Here is a 7499-nt window from a genome sequence, read left to right on the forward strand (position 1 = left end):
AGGAACCAAACCTGGGTCCTTTGGAAGAGCAGTTAGTGCTCTGAGCTGAGCCTTTTCTCTCTACCCCACCCCATTCTTTTAAGCACACCAGCTGCTTTCTTTGGGAGCACACACAAGAACCTGGGGAACAAACACCGGTTCTGGTGGGTTCGCAAGGAAAAACGTTTACCAAACACCGGTTCTGGTGGGTTCGCAAGGAAAAACGTTTACCAGCTGAGCTATCTTCCCGGCTCTTTACTAATTTCTTGACCTCTAAATGAAATAATCTTGTGCTTAGTCTCGGGTCTCCTTAAGTCTTATTTTTCTGTAGGAAAACTTTTGAACCCAAAGACTGAGCAGCATCCAATTCTTTCTTGGAGGAAATACAACTTGCAGACGCTAGAGGTCGCTACTGTACCATAAAAACACGGCCTGTCAGGCCTGTCAGTGGAAACCCTTAACAACATCTTCCACAAAACAATGATGGTGTCTTATTCCCAGGGGTGGAAAGGGAGTGGGCTATGGAGAAAAACCACGGTTTGAGAAGAAAGGTGAGCAGTTTCTAGTTTCTGAGGGTGGTTGTCACCTGCGGGTGTTTTGAAATATCGACTTGAAATCTAAGTAAATACCGGGGGACTTAGAGTTTCCACTTGGTTTTCAGATTTTTATCTTTGGTCAAACATCCAAACCTTCTCACCGCCTGAAGCGCTGGAAACACAACAAAACAAAACTCAACAAAGACATACTCTGTGGTGGTTGCTGCACAGACTGCTGAGAAATTTTCGCCCCTCTGGGTTTCATTTTGGTAGTCCAGAACTAGGCTTGAGGTAACTGAGTGGCTGCTCTCATATTTAGAGTGCATACAATTTAAGATTATTCTGGGGCTGTGTCTCCACTCACAAAGCATTAGGACCTGAGTGTGATCTCCAGAACTCATGTACAAGGCCAGACACGGTGACATGAGTTTGTAATCCCAGTGATGACGAGGCAGGAGGCAGGCACATTAGATCCTGAAACTCCTTGCCCACTTGTTTAGTGAAGTTCCTGGCCAATGAGAGATCCTGTGTCAAACAAAAACTGGCAAATGCCTGAGAAACAGCACCCAAGGTTGTCCTCTGATGTCCACACAAGCACACACACCTGCACCTTCCCCCACTGCCGCCACCACGATTCTCAGTCTCTTGAGATGATGCTCTGTCTCTTGATCCATCCATGCTGGTCCCAATCCTCTTCCCTGGACCTTGAATTTCCCTGTCACCTCAGCTGGACAATGAAGTGGCCAGGTGAGCAATCAGGACTCTTGGTGGGGGAAGGGTGTGTGATGATTTCTGTCCCATGGAGTCCTTCCTGTTCTCACCCCACCCCCCAGTCCCTGCCCTGGCCTCCCTAGTGTCAGGGAACTTGAAGGCCCTTTGTATCATCACTTATGTGCCTGACTGCTTCCTTGCAAGGGTCTCAGGCCCTTCGCTGTCTCCCAGAGAGCTGTTTCAATGTCTTACAAGCTGCCTATGATTCTCTCAAATGTGTTTGTTCTGAAAACCTATCAGGCAGCCAGGGCTTTAAACTGTCATTTTCCAAAGAACAAGGCCCTTGCTTTTAAAACCGATTATGTATTATTTACATTTAAAATATCACAAAAGAATGTCTGGCTTCAACTCACAATCAAGACATGTCCACAGACATGCCCACAAGCCAGTCTGATCTGGGCCATCCTCCGGTTGAGACTCCCTTCTCAGCTGACCCTAGGCTGTGTGAAGTTGACTGTTCAAGCTAAACAGGACAGGTAGACACCAAGAGAACTCAGGCTCCTCCCAGTCACGGGTCGGCCTGCGGGGTCTCTTGCTCCTCAGAGGAGGCAGGAGACAGAGCAAAGCCTGATTCCTCGTTTCCATCCTCTGCTCTCTGCTCTCCACCCGCTGCCAGCAACTCTCACTGCCTGCCCTCACCCAGCTCCTGGCGTGCAGCTCAGAAAGCCACAGGACTTTCCGTCTGAACTCCCATGGCTACTTACAGGATCACAGAGGTTAGAGGGAAGATTAAAGATGAAATAAATGAATTATCATGCTTGAAAAGCTCTCTAACTACCTCTGACAGAGGAGTTATACTTCTGGGCTTATTTAGATCCAAGAAACTTTTGGCCTCCCAAGGAGGCTTATCTGTCACTTATCTATCATTTGTCCTCTGATGCATACATATTTTCTATCTATCTATCTATCTATCTATCTATCTATCTATCTATCTATCTATCTATCTATCTACCTATCTATCTATCTATCTATCTATCTATCTATCTATCTATCATCTATCACCTATGTGTGTATGTATATATGTATGTATGTACGTACGTACGTATGTATGTATGTATGTATGTATGTATGTATCTATTTATCTATCTATCCATCTATCATCTATTACCTATCCATCTATCTGTGTGTCTCCTATCCACAGAGGTTCCTTGACTCAGGTTAACATTATGTCCCAATAAACCTAGTATAGGCTAAAAAAAAATGCACTTAAAACACCTAACCCTGGGCTAGAGAGATGACTCAGAGGTTAAGAATACTTGCTGCTGTTCCAAGAGAATTTGAGTTCAGTTCCCAACATCCATATCAAGTGACTCACAACCACCTGGAACTCCAGCTACATGAGATCTGATGCCCTCTTCTGGCCTCCAAGGTGTCTGGAGACATGTGGCATACATTCTTCCTCATACATGCATAAATTAATAAGCACCTAACCTACTGAATGACATTGAATATCAAGTTGTCACTGCAGAGCATCCGTTGTTCCCCTTGTGACTATGTGGCTGGCTGAGATTGTGGCTTGCTGTGGCTGTCCAGGGTCATGAGAAAACATCACACCTCATACTGCTCACCAAAGGAAAGACCGAAATGCAAAATTCAAATTCAAAGTATGATCTCTATTGAGTGCCTATTGCTCTTGTCCTTTCATAAAGTTAGAAAATAGTAAGTTGGAAATTACTATCTATCATCTATCTATCTATCTATCTATCTATCTATCTATCTATCTATCTATCTATCTATCTCTATCTATCTCTCATCTATCTATCTATCTATCTATCTATCTATCTATCTATCTATCTCTATCTATCTATCTATCTATCTATCTATCTATCTATCTACCTATCATCTATCTGTCTACCTATCATCACCCATATGTCTTTATCAACCATTCACCATTCTACTTATTTATCTATAAAATGAATCTTTCTATAGTCCATTTTATCTATCACTATTTCTTTGTCTTGTCTTTCCTTGTGTGCATCTATGTTATATATGTTCAAAGTCATGAATGCACATAATTTAAAAGCTCTTCAGAGATGTCTCTTTCGTGCTCTCTTTCTCAGGTTCTGGATTTTGAGATTCTGTCTGGCTTTTGTTAAAAAAGATGAGGATAGATCTCATCCACTCCTTCATACAGAAATCTTCCCTTCTGAGTCTGTTTGATTAAATTTGCATTTATGTAATTATTTACGTATGGCTATTACTTAGAGGAATCTACTTAATATATTATGATTATGGTCTCTACAATTCACAGTCAGTTCCGTTCCTTTCTGAAATCCATGACTCCATGGCTTAGGATTTCTCTCTTTACTATGCCAAGCCTTCCTCAACTTCTTTCCATCTTCTGAAGCTTCCTAACATCTTTCCTCTGTTGTCTTTTTTTCCTTTGTCTTTTTAAATGACGTAACTTTCTTTGCAAAGCTTAGTTGAAGGCGGGAAGGAATTGAATGAATACCCTGATTTCGCACCAAGGCATTATGTTTTTTTATGATTCCCTTAGGTAACTTAAAACTAGAAGACCATTTCCGTTTTAAAACACACTTAACACATGTAGCTTTCTGGCTCCAGGAATTTGACCCTGCTCCTGAATGTCATTGTAAAGGACACCCTGAAGGAAAAGCCATCCCCGGCCACCATCACTTGGTGTGGTCAATAAAGGCTTCAGCCGGACCTTGGGAGTGGGTTAACTTTAGGGTTGTTTACAAGACTCACGGGCTTTCTGGGCAGGCAGGAGAGAATGAGTAAAGGTTCTGGGACAGGAATGGACACATTGAGACATTGTGGAGGGAGCAATGAGTCATCAGCGTGACATAAATAGCTGGGTGCTATATTGTGTAATCATTTAGTTGATCTCTCTGTATCTTCACACACACACACACACACACACACACACACACACACACACACACACACACACACACACACACACACACACACAGTGTCCTCTACTCCTCCCTCAACTCTTGTTTCAGGAACATAAATGTGTTAACCTAGGACCCTGGAATCATTTCAATTAAATATTCTCCCTTCCTCTTGTTCAGGTGTGTTTCATGTTGGACACTTGTGGTTAGCTTCCTTGTGCCTTTTTATTCCTCAGACTCAGTCTTCTCCTTTAATACATAGATAGCCATAGCTTCTGTTCCTCTGGACATCACCCCCTCTCCCCCAAGATGGGAAGGCAAAGTAAAGAAGGAAGAAGTGATGGGGGGAAATCTTCCTGGATTTGAACTATTGTGACTGGATCCTGGCATTTCTGCATCCGATAGGTGGTTAAAGCTGGTGCTCACTCATCATTGTGTCCTGGATGGGTCCATTTGAGAATGAGGTATCTCTCTGCATTCTTCTTGCTGTGGACAAAAACATCTCTTCTGCGACGACTGATAGTTTGTGAGTTTTTCCTCTTGCTAACTGAAAGATGAGCACATCCTTCATAGTACTCTCTCAATAGTCCACAAATTGTCCACAGGAAGTGCCTGTGCCCCATTGTCTGAGTGTGCAGAAGTAGTATAGGCTCTGTGAAGACACCCGCTTTCTTGTTCTTTCTTGGCTGTGTCAAGATGAAGCTGAAGATCTCCTCACCAGTCACTGGCTGTCGGAAACTCAATGAAGTGGAGGGTGACCACAAACGTCGTATTTTCTATGGGAAACGTGTGGTCACCGAAGTAGCTGCTGGTACTCTGAATGAAGAGTGGAAGGGTTATGTGGTCCGGATTAGTGGTGGGAACAGCAAACAAGTTTTCACATGAAGCAAAATGTCTTGACTCACAGCAAACAGAGTGTGCCTGCTGTTGAGTAAGGGGAATTCTTTTTATAGACCAAGGGGAACTTCAGAGGAAGTGCAAGTTTGTTCAGGATGTACTGTGGATGCCAATCTAAGTATTCTCAACTTGGTTATTAAAAAAAAAAGGAAAGAAGGATATTTCTGGACTGACAGGCACCACTGTGTTTGGGTAGTTAGGGCCCCAAAGAGCTAGAAAAACCTGAAAGCTTTACAAATCTCTCTAGAGAAGATGATGTTTGTCAATACATTGTCAGAAAGCCCTTAAACAAAGAAGCTAGGAAGAAGCCCCGGACTACAGCACACCTCTTGTGACTTCACCTGTATTGCCACATAAATGTTTCTTCTTGCTCTGAAGAAACAACACACCAAGAAAAACGAGGAGGCTGCAGAATGTGCTAAACCTTTGGTCAGAAAAATGAAGGAAGCCAGAGAAAGAAATGTGTAGCATGAATCTTAAAGAGTCTTATTAATAAAATCAAACCTGAGGCCAGTTATTGGGGTGAACACTGGAAGATCAGAGAGATAGAATAAGCCACAGCTAACCTCACCTGGCCAACTTCTCAGCTGGTCTTGTTTCCTCAGATTGGAAGCCTCTGTGTCCTCATATCTGAATGGCTCTCAGCTGAACTGTGCTGCTCAAAACCTAAAAGCTTAACCAGCCAAATGCTTAACCAGCCAAATGCTTCTAGTTTCTGGCCCTCACGCCTTATATACCTTTCTGCTTTCCACCATCACTCTCTGGGATTAAAGGCTCACTTTCTGGGATTAAAGGTGTGAGTCACCATGCTTGGCTGTATCCTTGAACACATGGATTTCTGCCTCTCGAATGCTAGGATTAAAGTTGTGAGTGCCACCATTTTCTAGCCTTTGTATCTAGTGGCTGTTCTGTCTCTGACCCTAGATAAGTTTATTAGGGTGCACAATATTTTGGGGAACACAATACCACCACAGAAATCTTTATCCCTTCAAAAGAAATAAGTATATCTCTCTTTCCAACACCTTTGGCTGGGGGCCAAGGAACAGTCCTCATCTCTGTTGGCAAGATGGAGTCTGAGTGTAAGCACAATGTGGGATAGGGACTTGGAGGTGTTCTGAGAACTCTACCAAGCCTGCACCAGACCGTGTCCCTGAACCAGTTTCCCCAGATGTGGAGTTAGCCATGACCTAAAGCTGGGAGAGCCCATAACTCTCTGGTCAGTCGCAGTCAGTGGTGGAAGATACAGCTGGAAACCTGTATGCACAATCCTAGTGGAGCAGAACCTCGTGTCAAGGGGTTTGGGTTCAAGTTTCCATCGTCAACTTTCTGGTACGGTCTGAGGTTAGTGGCTGTCACCCGCCACCACAGTTCTTTTGCTTTTCAAGTAGATACATTAATAAATGATTCCAGAGGTTTCTGTAAGAATAAGAGGACACATGTAAGAACTATTTCCAGTCTAAAATATGAAGCAGACCTTAACATTGTTAACTGTCCAACAAACCATACAGGAAACATTTGTTACAAAACTGAGGGGAAATGAGGCACTGTTTTCAGTAAGGCAGAGAGGGAATAAAAGTGGATAGGTTGTTATTCCTAAGGGCTAAAAGTCTTCCTATACTTGTGTGTTCTGGGGGGCAGAGGAGGTGTCTCCGTGTGGCAGCTGGGTGCCTCGGCAGGGGTTGTGAGGGAGAAGAGAGCTGACAGGAACTGGGGTTGGCCCCACATCTGGAGAGTGGTATCAGTGGGTACCTGTGTGTGGAAAGAATTGCTCACTGACATTTTAGCTTCTTAGGATTTTGATTCATATTAGAACCAGAAAACACTCACGTTACAAGGGACCTCAACTGTCTCCCTGCTGACCCTCTTAGTTGGGGTGATGAAATGACTTGTTCAAGATGGCAAAGCAAACTCAAGAAAAGACCATCCCTCCCCGCGGGCTGTCCACTCCAGGCTGTGGATTCTCTTTCTCTCCTGTGTGGGTGGATTTGGTCAACATCTGTGAACGTTTTCATCTGGAACAAGGGAAACGCAAGCGCTTGTTTCCGCACACAGCCAGAGGTTTAGTGTGCTGGTCAACCTTGACTGTCAACTTGACACAGTCTGCAGCCATTCGAGAGAAGTCTCGACTGAGGATAGATCAGATTGTCCTGTAGGCATGTTTGTAGGGAATTGCCTTATGTGGCAGGGAATAGAGAAGAGAGACTTGACTGGTAAAAATGAATAAAAATGCAGTGAGAAATAGGAAGGAATGTGTGCATCTGGTGACAAGTATAAAGTAAGAGTGAAAGCAATAAACAGGTTACTCCTCTGTACTGTGTGTGTGCGTGTGTGTGTGCGTGTGCGTGTGCGTGTGCGTGTGCGTGTGCGTGTGCGTGTGCGTGTGCGTGTGTGTGTGTGTGTGTGTGTGCAGGTCGGTGTGTGAGTGCATGTTAGTGTGTATGTGCTTGCAGAGGTCAGA

The 7499-nt window shown here is 43.9% G+C and overlaps 1 pseudogene; it reads left to right on the forward strand.

Annotated features, from left to right (window-relative positions):
• The first annotated feature begins 4840 nt into the window (after positions 1-4840).
• Positions 4841-7194, forward strand: LOC128104533 (40S ribosomal protein S6-like; annotated as a pseudogene).
• The last annotated feature ends 305 nt before the right edge of the window (positions 7195-7499 follow it).

Source organism: Peromyscus californicus, unplaced genomic scaffold (assembly GCF_007827085.1).
Source record: "Peromyscus californicus insignis strain IS unplaced genomic scaffold, ASM782708v3 Scaffold_8__1_contigs__length_139910024, whole genome shotgun sequence".
In the NCBI taxonomy this organism is placed as follows: Eukaryota; Metazoa; Chordata; class Mammalia; order Rodentia; family Cricetidae; genus Peromyscus; species Peromyscus californicus.